Source organism: Gadus chalcogrammus, chromosome 4 (assembly GCF_026213295.1).
Source record: "Gadus chalcogrammus isolate NIFS_2021 chromosome 4, NIFS_Gcha_1.0, whole genome shotgun sequence".
In the NCBI taxonomy this organism is placed as follows: Eukaryota; Metazoa; Chordata; class Actinopteri; order Gadiformes; family Gadidae; genus Gadus; species Gadus chalcogrammus.
The window spans coordinates 2,930,517-2,943,016 of NC_079415.1; the positions used below are offsets into that span (position 1 = coordinate 2,930,517).

General features: G+C 52.0%; 1 long non-coding RNA gene across 1 annotated transcript in view; it reads left to right on the plus strand.

Moving 5' to 3' along the window:
* LOC130381504 (uncharacterized) overlaps positions 1 to 12,500 on the plus strand; it is a 36,241-nt gene that overhangs the window by 20,603 nt on the left and 3,138 nt on the right. The window contains exon 2 of the long non-coding RNA XR_008895430.1: positions 734 to 787. This is a non-coding gene — a long non-coding RNA (uncharacterized LOC130381504). The remainder of the gene's footprint in view (positions 1 to 733; positions 788 to 12,500) is intronic.

Sequence of the window (12,500 nt, forward strand, 5' to 3'; positions counted from 1 at the left end):
GTGTTTTTGTTTCTGTGCGTCTGTGTCTTGTTCAGTGTGTTTGTGTGAGTGGGTTTGCCAGTCAGTGTTTGTGTGTCTGTTTCTGTATGTGTGTGTTTGTGTTTCAACGTGTGTCTGTTCCAACGCGTGTGTGTCTCTCAACACGTGTGTGCTTGCGCATAAATGATCCAGCCCCTCTCTTTATGTGTTTATGGGCGTCTGGTGAGTCTTGGCTCCACCTTGGGCGGTCGTTGCGGTTTTATGTGCGGAGCGGTTCGGTCGCCCTGCTGTGAGCGCCGGCGCTCATCTGATTATTTCAACTGTTTTACACAAAGTGCAATCGCACCGAGGTCAGATCCCAACGCCGCCGTTAATCGGCTGATACGACCCGGCCCTCGCGCTCCTGAAGAGGCACACGGAGAACACTAATTACAGGCTTACGAAACCCCCTTAACGACGCTAACCGTAATAAAGAATAATCTCCGTAGTCCGCCATTTTATAGTTCAGTTGCCCACAAAAACGCCAATGAGGAAGCTAAGCTAGCTTCCTCGTTGGCGGCTGGGGGTCTTTAAAATGGCAGAAGATGGAGATTGTTCTTTATTGCGATAGTTATAATGGATGATTGCGATAGTCCGTTTTATGGACCTCCGCGTCAACGCAACGCGGGAGCTAGCGTAGCTTCCGTTAGCATGTCTTGCTAACCCAACTCTGAATCTATAACCAATCTCCCCTTTTGTTTTCTCTGTTCACCAGGAGAGGACTGAGGCCGTTCTCGTCACCGGAGATCAGCCCTGCGACGCCTAACAGGTGAGGGGAGACGACCTGGGCTCTGGGGGTCATTCTGAGGGGTCCCGGTGGACACACAGAGGAGAGCCTCTCGCTATATGCCGCGTTTCCACTGCAGGGTGCGGTACGGTTACGCCTCAGTCCGGTAGGGAGGGGGCGGTATAGCCCAGCTCAGTTCCGAGGTCGCGTTTCCACCGCCGACAGTACCCTTTGTGGTAGGCCGGATGTCGATCGCCGCGGCAGCTATGTAAACATCGTAAACAACGTCTTCCTCCCCAAGAATGCAGAGGAACGACTCCACCTCCTTGTTCGCCCAAGCAAGCGTTTTACGCGACATGTTCATTGTAAAGAATAATACCTCGAGGCTACTGTTGGTTTGTTTTTATCCCCACGTCGCCCGGAAGTGACGATGCTGTCGACCAATCAACGGAGGGGGTGTGTAGCTCGGATTTTCCGGCACCCTTTCGGGCGTCTCAGTACCCCAACGGAGGAGCACTGAAGACGAGGGCAAAACGAGTACCGCTCAGTCCGGGTCACGCCCACTTTTGGCGGTGGAAACGCAATCCGTACCGCACCTTTGCGAACCAAACCGTACCGCACCCTGCAGTGGAAACGCGCCATTAGACAGAAGCACACACGTTAAAGGGGTGATGTTACGCCACCAGGTGTGAGCGGGATACGCAGTTATGAAAATCACCCATTCCCTTTGTTTTAGTGACGTCCCGAGTGGGCGTGTTTCCCTAGATGTATAACGGATAGATGAGCAACGTTTGCTACATTTCGCTGGGTAGGCTGGAAGGCCGATCTATCCAGCGCACATCTAGGTGGACACGCCCACTTGTGATGTCACTAAAACACACAGCAGAAGGCAGGTTTTCAAACGCCTTGTAACGGCTGATCACACTAACACCTGGTGGCATAATGTCACCCCTGAACTAATGTTTCATTAGTAGTGTTAATAATGTCAGTTCATGTTTCGATTGCTTGCTGTTTCTTTGTTGCAGCTTTTTCGGTCACTTTGTTTTTCTAACAGTGCATGAAGGCTTTGGTAGTTAAATAATCGTAATGACTGAAGACATGTGTGGGTCCTGCGGCTCAGACCGGTGGTTCTCCACTGTTCCAGACCTCCTTCTAGACTCCAGACCTTCCGTCTATGCAACTGTGATTCCCTAGCCCATTCCAACGTTGGTTGGCCGCTCTCTCTCTCTCTCTCTGACTCGCCTCTCTACCTCTATGTCTCTCTATCGCTCTCTCTCTTGTTCTCCCCCACTGGTCGTAGAAGCACATTTATTACATCACGTAATGAATTCCTTCGGAAGACTCCTGTAAAAGTCCTCTTGGTGGCAGTTTATTGGACTCTAAGCTGCATCAACAGAACTGAAAACAACAACGCAATGCTCATGATCTATTTGGACAAAACACAGACACACACAGACACACACAGACACACACACACACACACACACACACACACACACACACACACACACACACACACACACACACACACACAGGTCCGACACTTTACAGCCTTGTAACTGTCGGTGTGAACCTATTGGCTGAGGGATATGTGGCCCCGCGGGATATGAAGTCAGATAGTCTGGCTTGTTTCGGGAAGTCGTTCACTTGTATAAGGAAAGGCCTTTGAACCTGTGTCCTGTCGTGCGGCCATTGACCTTCAGACCCGGACACACCAACCGCGGGTTTGTGCCCGGAAGGGGGAGACGGTTACAGTGTGGGTGTGTTTTGAGGCGGCCGTGAGCTGTGAATTCCCCGACGTGTTTTCACATCAACAGCGATTAAAATTCTTCATCGTCTTGTAGTTAATGAGTCTCCATAGCACGTCCCTAATATGCCGTACGAGCACACACGCACATGAAACGCACATACATGCACACACCAAATGTAGACACACGCAAACGGTAGGCAAACACCCACACAGTCGACACACACACACACACACACACACACGCTATGAAATGTTGAACTGAGACGACTTCAACACTGTTTTTACGGTGCGTGGCAGAGGTTTACGAGCGTCTTAAAGAGGGGGTTCACTTGTTTGCTGTGTCGCTGACGTTGCAGGGTGTGTTGTTGAGTCTGAAGTGCGGGAATAAAACTCGTCGGTCCCGCACACTTCCCTCCCTTATGTCCTCCTCTCTAATTGGCCGATCCAGGGACGTGTGGGTGTGGCCCGGGAGAGTCGGCGCATGCATAATTCCCTGTGAATTATCCTTTGGTCTCGCTCTCATGAACGACAAATTGCCGACGCTGCTGCTGCCCGGCTCGCTAAGCAGCAGGTTTAAAAGTTGATGACCTGACGTTGTCTCTTTGGGTGGGGTTTGGGAGGCCTACGTCACCCTCTGCGAACAGACTACCCCTCCTCCACCACCTCCATCACACAACACTAATAAGACCCCCCCCCCCCTCTCACTCCTCCGCCTACTCCACCACCAACCAACCACAAAAGCAGACCCAGCTCCTCCATCACCCACCCAAGACCACCACCTCAGTCACACCACCACTCACACAAGGCCACCCCCAGATCTTCCACAGCCTCCATCACCCACCCACCCACCCACCACCACTACCCCCAGGCCCATCAGTTACTCCGTCAACATCACCCTCCCTCCACCTACACCAGCGACTCAAGCGCCTCCTCCTCCATCGCTAGAAATGTGATGTTTACCTATGTTTCCTGTAGTTTAATTCATTCAGTCTAACACACACACACACACACACACACACACACACACACACACACACACACACACACACACACACACACACACACACACACACACACACACACACACACACTGCTGCCACCTGTATATCGGTTACACCCTCAGGCACACAAACACATCCACACACCGAAAAACACACACACACGCTCTCACACACATCCACAAGTCACAAGCACATGTGTGTGTGGGTGTTCTCAGCGTCCCGGAGGTAAACCGCAGCTGAGAAACCTGGCTCAAGACACACACACACACACACACACACACACACACACACACACACACACACACACACACACACACACACACACACACACACACACACACACACACACACACACACACACACACACACACACACCTCCATGGGAAGTTGGGGCCGGCATGCACTATAGTCAACAAGCGTTCCGTTTCCGTTCCCGGTTCGACAGAAGAACGTGTTTTTCCAAGCTTGAGCGCAGATGTTGATGCCGGGAGTGTCACGGGACAGATAACTCGCTCACAATATTAACGTTATCCATATGCTATAGTCTCCCCAGCCAACCCCGTCTCCGGCACAGCAATCTCAAACCCAGGCTCATGGAGTTTGTGGGACTTCAGAGGAAACGTGAAGCGTTCCCGAGTAAGATATCAAGATGGATAACGTGTTTTCAAACGGGGATGTTTTTAAGGCAAGACAAAACGTCCTGGAGAAAATGTGATTGTATCGTGATTTAGAATCCGACGGGCCATGATGGATTAACCTACGTCCTTGAGTCAAACGTTTGACGGACTTGGGAAAGGGAAAGTCCCTTTTTTATAAAGCTGAGAAAATGAAACTTATTTTGTGACCGAATACTCAAATGGAGACTCGACGGCCGTTACCGTGGGGTAGCGACACCGGGATTGGAAGTGAAATTGCCAATTGAGTCTACGGCCCTCATTTCGGTCCGGGGGCCCCAGTCTGAGAAATAATACGCCCGATGAACAGCGAACAGATGTCCATTCAGTATTCATTCTCCTCAGCGAACCCCGAACCACAGAAATCCTGCTTTTTGGGGATTTTACAATTTGCACACGCGACATGCCCCCATTTCTGTCATAATTGGCTTTGACAAAGGTTCTCACTCCCATTCACACCCAGATGTATTGAGCTTTGTTTTAGGGGCTGGACAAAGTCAATTGTAGGAGCATGATTGCACTGCTGCTAGTCTTCTAACAACTCGTAGGTCCGGTGGGATTAAAAGCTTGTATTTCCCACATTGTTATTCCGTACTAGCGTGTACCTTTTTTTTTTAACGTATCAGTCAATATGATTTATGAACCCCCCACCTCCCATATCTCAACCTAGAAACACACAGAACGAGATTGTAATGTAGACTGTGTCTCGCAGCACTGCAGGGGTCTACCTGTCGGTCATAAAATCCGAAATAACTCAATAAATAAATAAAGAATAAAAATAAACACAAGCTTCATTCTAGTGATTTACCTGCGCAGGCGCCTGCTCTCGGCAGCAGTCAAACGGCTGGGGGGAGCCACGCTTTACTATGACGGCTTAAACACGCCAGATTTACCGCCACCACGGGTTGATTATGTCGGCCGTCCGCGGGATGGAGTGCGGGTCCATGTGCCTTCTATCGCCGAATCCAAACCCGGTCAAATATTTTTATAGATTTGATCAAATCACAACAAACTGTGGCAGCACCCTGTCTTCCCTTCGCTCTTCCCTTCGCTCTTCCCTTCGCTCTTCCCTTCGCTCTTCCCTTCGCTCTTCCCTTCGCTCTTCCCTTCGCTCTTCCCTTCGCTCTTCCCTTCGCTCTTCCCTTCGCTCTTCCCTTCGCTCTTCCCTTCGCTCTTCCCTTCGCTCTTCCCTTCGCTCTTCCCTTCGCTCTTCCCTTCATTCTTCCCTTCGCTCTTCCCTTCGCTCTTCCCTTGCTCTTCCCTTCGCTCTTCCCTTCGCTCTTCCCTTCGCTCTTCCCTTCGCTCTTCCCTTCGCTCTTCCCTTCGCTCTTCCCTTCGCTCTTCTCTTCGCTCTTCCCTTCGCTCTTCCCTTCGCTCTTCCCTTCTCTCTTTCCTTCTCTCTTCCCTTCCCTCTTCCCTTCGCTCTTCCCTTCGCTCTTCCCTTCGCTCTTCCCTTCGCTCTTCCCTTCTCTCTTCCCTTCGCTCTTCCCTTCGCTCTTCCCTTCGCTCTTCCCTTCTCTCTTCCCTTCTCTCTTCCCTTCGCTCTTCCCTTCGCTCTTCCCTTCGCTCTTCCCTTCGCTCTTCCCTTCGCTCTTCCCTTCGCTCTTCCCTTCGCCCTTCCCTTCGCCCTTCCCTTCGCCCTTCCCTTCGCCCTTCCCTTCGCCCTTCCCTTCGCCCTTCCCTTCGCTCTTCCCTTCGCTCTTCCCTTCGCCCTTCCCTTCGCCCTTCCCTTCGCCCTTCCCTTCGCCCTTCCCTCCGCTCTTCCCTCCGCTCTTCCCTCCGCTCTTCCCTTCGCTCTTCCCTTCGCTCTTCCCTTCGCTCTTCACTTCTCTCTTCACTTCTCTCTTCCCTTCGCTCTTCCCTTCGCTCTTCCCTTCGCTCTTCCCTTCGCTCTTCCCTTCGCTCTTCCCTTCGCTCTTCCCTTCGCTCTTCCCTTCGCTCTTCCCTTCGTTCTTCCCTTCGCTCTCCCTTCGCTCTCCCTTCGCTCTTCCCTTCGCTCTTTCCTTCTCTCTTCCCTTCGCGCTTCCTTTCGCTGTTTCCTTTCGCTGTTTCCTTCGCTCTTCCCTCCGCTCTTCCCTTCGCTCTTCCCTTCGCTCTTCCCTTCGCTCTTCCCTTCGCTCTTCCCTTCGCTCTTCCCTTCGCTCTTCCCTTCTCCCTTCCCTTCGCTCTTCCCTTCGCTCTTCCCTTCGCTCTTCCCTTCGCTCTTCCCTTCGCTCTTCCCTTCGCTCTTCCCTTCTCTCTTCCCTTCGCTCTTCCCTTCTTCCCTTCGCTCTTCCCTTCGCTCTTCCCTTCGCTCTTCCCTTCGCTCTTCCCTTCGCTCTTCCCTTCGCTCTTCCCTTCTCTCTTCCCTTCGCTCTTCCCTTCGCCGTTCCCTTCGCCGTTCCCTTCGCTCTTCCCTCCGCTCTTCCCTCCGCCCTTCCCTCCGCCCTTCCCTTCGCTCTTCCCTTCGCTCTTCCCTTCGCTCTTCCCTTCTCTCTTCCCGCCGTTTTGCTGCCGGCTCGAGGCGACGCGAGGTGAGAATCTGTTCCCCATTCAGTGCGCCTGAATGCAGTCCTGATTAGAGCTTACCCTCATATGGGCTTCAGCCTTTTTATTATGTACTTAGCGTGAGTGGGTGTTTCGTTTCCTCACGGCAGCGAGGTGGAAGAGGAAGAGGGAGGTAGAGAAAGGGTGCATACTTTACACCTACCGGTAGTTGTTTTAAGGGGGGGTGTGGAGAACACACACACACACACACACACACACACACACACACACACACACACACACACACACACACACACACACACACACACACACACACACACACACACACAGAGGATGTAATAGAAGCCAGTCTCAGAATTGAGGCACATTTTAGTTTTTCCTCAGTCTGCTGATGATGCATCGTATCATATTTATTTTTAAGCACCACCACCCCACTCCCAGCCAACGGCCACCGCGAGTATTCTAGCTAAACGGCTAGCTAGCGCCTCTGGTATTGCCGCCCAATATATCTATAATTCTCCCCATCCAGGTGCTTTATTGCTGCAGTTGTGCTGTTTTTTATTTTTATGCGAGGCTAGGCTATGAGCTGAAGTCCACGACAGGCAATGGGTTTTTAACTGCCGGACCCCCAGAGGACTGTGTGCCTGCGCTAGGAGTGCTACATTAGCCCGATGCTGTTGTGGTTGTCGTTGGCTCGGCTTTTAGCTAATTGTTCGCTAAGCGCTCTGGGACTCGCCGTCGTGGCTAACTGTTGCCGTTACTGTGAAATACGACGACGACCTCGCACGCACGCACAGACACACAACAATCCACAAACACACACACACACACACACACACACACACACACACACACACCATTGCACAGACATACACACTCCACCCCAATACAATAAACACAGCTCCCCCAAAACACACATACACACACGCACACGCACGCACACACACACACACACACACTACTGCTAACAATACACAGAACATGTAAACGAGCACTAATGGCGGCGCAGGGTCTGGTCTCTAATGGTGTATTCGCACTGCGCCATTAAAATTAAAATGTGTGTCTCCCTTTCTGCCTCTCTATCTCTCGCTCTGTCTCCCCCCCCCCCCCCCCCCCCCCCCCCCCCCTTAGCCTTGTCAGGGCGGCTTTATCGCCCCCAGAGCGGCCTAAAGACTGGCCGTACGACGTGGGCAGCTGTCCAATACTTTAGTTTACAGAAGGGATTTACTCTGCTTCTCTCCGGCCACGCCAGGGCACAAACGTGTGTGTGTGTGTGTGTGTGTGTGTGTGTGTGTGTGTGTGTGTGTGTGTGTGTGTGTGTGTGTGTGTGTGTGTGTGTGTGTGTGTGTGTGTGTGTGTGTGTGTGTGTGTGTGGCGCAGGAGAGGGAGACCTGATTATTGAGGTGAGGGAGGGTTGGAAAGGAATATATTGACTGGGGGTGAGATGGAGGGAGGAGGGGGGCAGACGAAAGGGGGAGAGAGATGAATGGGCAGAGAGGGGGAGATGGAGGGGGCAGACGAAGGGGGAGGGAGATGGAGGGGGCAGACGAAGGGGGAGGGAGATGAATGGGCAGAGAGGGGGAGATGGATAGTACAGGGTTTAAGCGTGGGCTATGCGTTGATTGGAGGAGGGGCGTTGGGGAGTTGTAAACACACACACACACACACACACACACACACACACACACACACACACACACACACACACACACACACACACACTGGGAGGGGGGGAGAGAGAGGGACAGTGATGAAGAGGGGGGAGGGCAGGGGAATAGGAGGTGGGAGGTTTGAGAGGGAGCAGAGGTAGTGTGTTTACATTTGGAATGGGTTAGCAGGAAGTGGGGAGGGGGGGGGGGGGGGGGTGAACGCCCGCATGTTCAGATGCATCTGATGGTTTGCAGCTGAGGAGCTGTTGGGTCACTGTGGGAAACATGTTTGTGTGTTTCTGTGTGTGTGTGTGTGCCTACACAGTGCATAACTCGAACCCCCCAGAGACTTCAAATCAACATCCCTACGGTTTCCTGTCCTTACTGTGAACACACACACACACACACACACACACACACACACACACACACACACACACACACACACACACACACACACACACACACACACACACACACACACACACACACACACACACACACACACACACACACACACACACACACACAATCAACCACACAAATCATGACCGTTTATCGCAAACCACAAAGCGGGGGCTCTTATTTTGATATCTGAACTTTTTCGGTACTTTTTTCTTTTTTCATGTTTTATTTCCTCAGCGATTTTATTTCGAAGGGGTGCTAATTAGACGGCAGCTCTGTTTGTTGTCGTCCCGCGCGCGACGGTTAACTCCGTATCATTACAGACTTAGGGGGAGAGGTGACTCCCACTGGGTGCCCGGTTATTTCCGTCTCCCAGTGGGAGTGGACTCCATTATCTGGAGAGCAGGCTCATGTTGGTGAGCGGGTAAACACGGCTGACAGGACAGAACAACATGATCGAGTGTGCAGAGACATCGCAAAGTGTGTGTGTGTGTGTCTGTGTGCGTGTGAGAGCGCGTGCGTGTGTGTGCGCGTGGGCGTGCGTGCGTGGGGGGGGGTTCAAGTGTTTTTCCGTAAAGGGGCTCCATGAAGTAAAATTGTCTCACGCATCCTCAATCTCTGTTTTCTCACACTTCTCGATCGGTGGACATTCCTCTTTACTTTAAACACTGGCATACCAGATCTCTCTCTCTCTTTCTCTCTGTCTCTCTCTGTCTCTCTCTCTCTCTGTCTCTGTCTCTTTCTCTCTCTTTCGCTCTGTCTCTCTCTCTCTCTCTCTCTCTCTCTCTCTCTCTCTGTCTCTGTCTCTGTCTCTTTCTCTCTCTTTCTCTCTGTCTCTCTGTCTCTCTCTTTCTCTCTGTCTCTGTCTCTCTGTCTCTCTCTGTGTGTGTCTCTGTTTCTCTCTGTCTCTCTGTCTCTCTGTGTGTGTGTCTCTGTCTCTCTCTGTGTGTGTGTCTCTCTCTCTCTCTGTCTCTCTCTGTGTGTCTCTGTCTCTCTTCCTGCCTGCCCCTTAAAATGATTGCACTAAACTTGTTGTTCCCAAATGTTCAGTCTTTGCTGTATCTTCCTAATTCCCACACACACACACACACAACACCATCCATTTATCCTACAAACATTGTATCACATTACAGCATATCAGAGTACAACTTCCTAACAAGGCTCATTACAGATTCATTACTGTGTTATGCTTTCTCTGCGGGCATTATGACATTTCGAGCCCTTTCTGGAAGGAGGGATCCTCTTCCCAGTCTCTGCCCCGGGGTAGTTCCGGGAGAACGAGGGAGTTTCTCCTAGGAGGGCCCAGAGGTGCTGTAGACGTGGCCCCCGTGAAGCCCTGTGGGACACCCTTACCCCGTGTGACGGCTTTATACGAATAACACGGGCTGGGCTCGTAGCCGCTGCGCCTCGTCACGGTTGAACCTCGCTGGGCTGGCGGGGTTAGACTGCTGTCCGGTCTCGCCCCCCCCCCCCCCCCCCCCCCCCCCCCGGCGCGATATCGCCACGACGACAACATTGACCGCTCGACCTCTTGAACGGCATCACTTGTCGTCTCTCTCTCTCTCTCTCTCTCTCTCTCTCTCTCTCTCTCTCTCTCTCTCTCTCTCTCTCTCTCTCTCTCTCTCTCTCTCTCTCTCTCTCTCTCTCTCTCTCTCTCTCTCTCTCTCTCTCTCTCTCTCTCTCTCTCTCTCTCTCTCTCTCTCTCTCTCTCTCAGATACAGGGGAGGAGTTATTAATGAAAGGCATGGCGCTACGTGACGCCGAGGCCCCGGGGTTCGATTCCCAGCTCGCTCTCTCCTGGCTCCTCCCCCTTTCCACCCACTCTGCCTCTCTCTCCCGCTCTTAACCCCCCCGCCCTCCCCTTCCTTAAGACTCCTGATCCCTGTTCCTCTCGCTCGCTGTGCGTCTGTGTCTCTCGCCCTCCTCCCTCTGTTGCTATCTCTCTCTCGTGTGTGTGTGTGTGTGTGTGTTGATTATCCACCCAGCCCTGTGAGTCACGTTCCATCTCCTCCTTCCCCAAATCCCCTCTATCTGTCGCTGCTCTCCCCTCCGCCTTATCCCCTGCCTCTGCTTGTTTACCCTATTTCAAACTCTGCTTCTCTCTCTCTGTCGCTCTGTGTCCCTCTATCGTTTCCCTCGCCCTCTCTCCTTCTCTCTCTCTCCCTCTCCTTCTCCTTCTCTCTCTCCTTTGTCAATGCATCCCTTTGTGCGGGAACTTCATTTTTCACTGGCTTCCTCACAGTGTGAAGCTTTTGAGAGACACACACACACACACACACACACACACACACACACACACACACACACACACACACACACACACACACACACACACTGTGTCTGTGTTGATCCCATACTGTGGATTTAGTATGTCCTTACAATAGTGGCATGGAGAATAAAGACTGTGTGTGTGTGCGCGTGCACTCCCGCTTATGCCTGCCAATAATATGTCTGCTACTTCCGACTATGTATACAGTTACCATTATTTCACCATGCCTCTTGGCAGATCCAATCACTGCTGGTGTGTGTGTGTGTGTGTGTGTGTGTGTGAGCGTGACTGTGTGTGAGAGCATGACTTTGTGTGTGTGTTTGTGCGTGGGACTGTGTGTGTGTGAGCGTTGCTGTATGTGTGTGTGTGTGTGTGTATGAGCGTGAATGTGTGTGTGTGTGTGTGTGTGTGTGTGTGTGTGTGTGTGTGTGTGTGTGTGTGTGTGTGTGTGTGTGTGTGTGTGTGTGTGTGTGTGTGTGTGTGTGTGTGTGTGTGTGTGTGTGTGTGTGTCTCCAGCTCCCTGCGGTTGGGCCCATGAGGTCACTGGGAGAGCAGGGGCCGTTCCTGCCTGCAATCTGGCCCCTCTGCTGGGGGGCCCCGTCTGCCCGGGGCCCCCCGTGCGCCAGGGCCCTGGGAAACCGCTCTGAGGCGCTCCCATCTCGGGCCGGGACGCGGGAATTCCAAGAACAATATTTGGGAATAGTGTGTCAGAATTCCCGCGTCCAAAGTAGACGCACAAAAACGAATATGTTCACGCTTTGTGTGCGTCTCTCTGCCCCGTTGGGGAACGCTAGGATTGTGTTTCTTCTTTGGCCTCGTGCGTGTGATGGAAAATCTGTGTCTTGTTTAGTTTTAATAAGTCAAGGGGTGTGTGTGTGTGTGTGTGTGTGTGTGTGTGTGTGTGTGTGTGTGTGTGTGTGTGTGTGTGTGTGTGTGTGTGTGTGTGTGTGTGTGTGTGTGTGTGTGTGTGTGTGTGTGTGTGTGTGTGTGTGTGTGTGTGCGCCCATCTTTTAACTGATGTTCCCTAGTCCCACTTTGTGACCTGTTCCCTGGGGCGAACTGGCCGGAAGGACCCCCTTATCTATACCAGAAGAACTCCAGTATGTCAACAGTGCCCTCGCATGATGTATGGGCAGATACAACGCTGGGAGGGGGAGACACTGTGTTGTAAGACTCTGTAGAACTGTGTTCTGGGCTTCCACTGCATTAGAATGGGTTAATTGTCTACAACTATTGTGTGCTTTTTCAGAAGCCCACATCTACATACATCTAGAAGTCTCATCTGTCCTAGACGCAATATCTCATGTTAAGAAATTGCAAGGACACGCTCCAAATATCAAGTGAAGTATGCTCTCTGTGTGTTTTTTGGACTTAAACCCTCGTTTCGGTCTCAATATGGTTCACTCTTCCGTCGGCGGTTTCTAATCCAACGTTTGTATCTGCTGAGCCTGCCCGTATAGTATTCCAATGTATATTCTGTGTGAAGCCATCAATTGGTTCCCCGTTGTACCCTCCCCCTT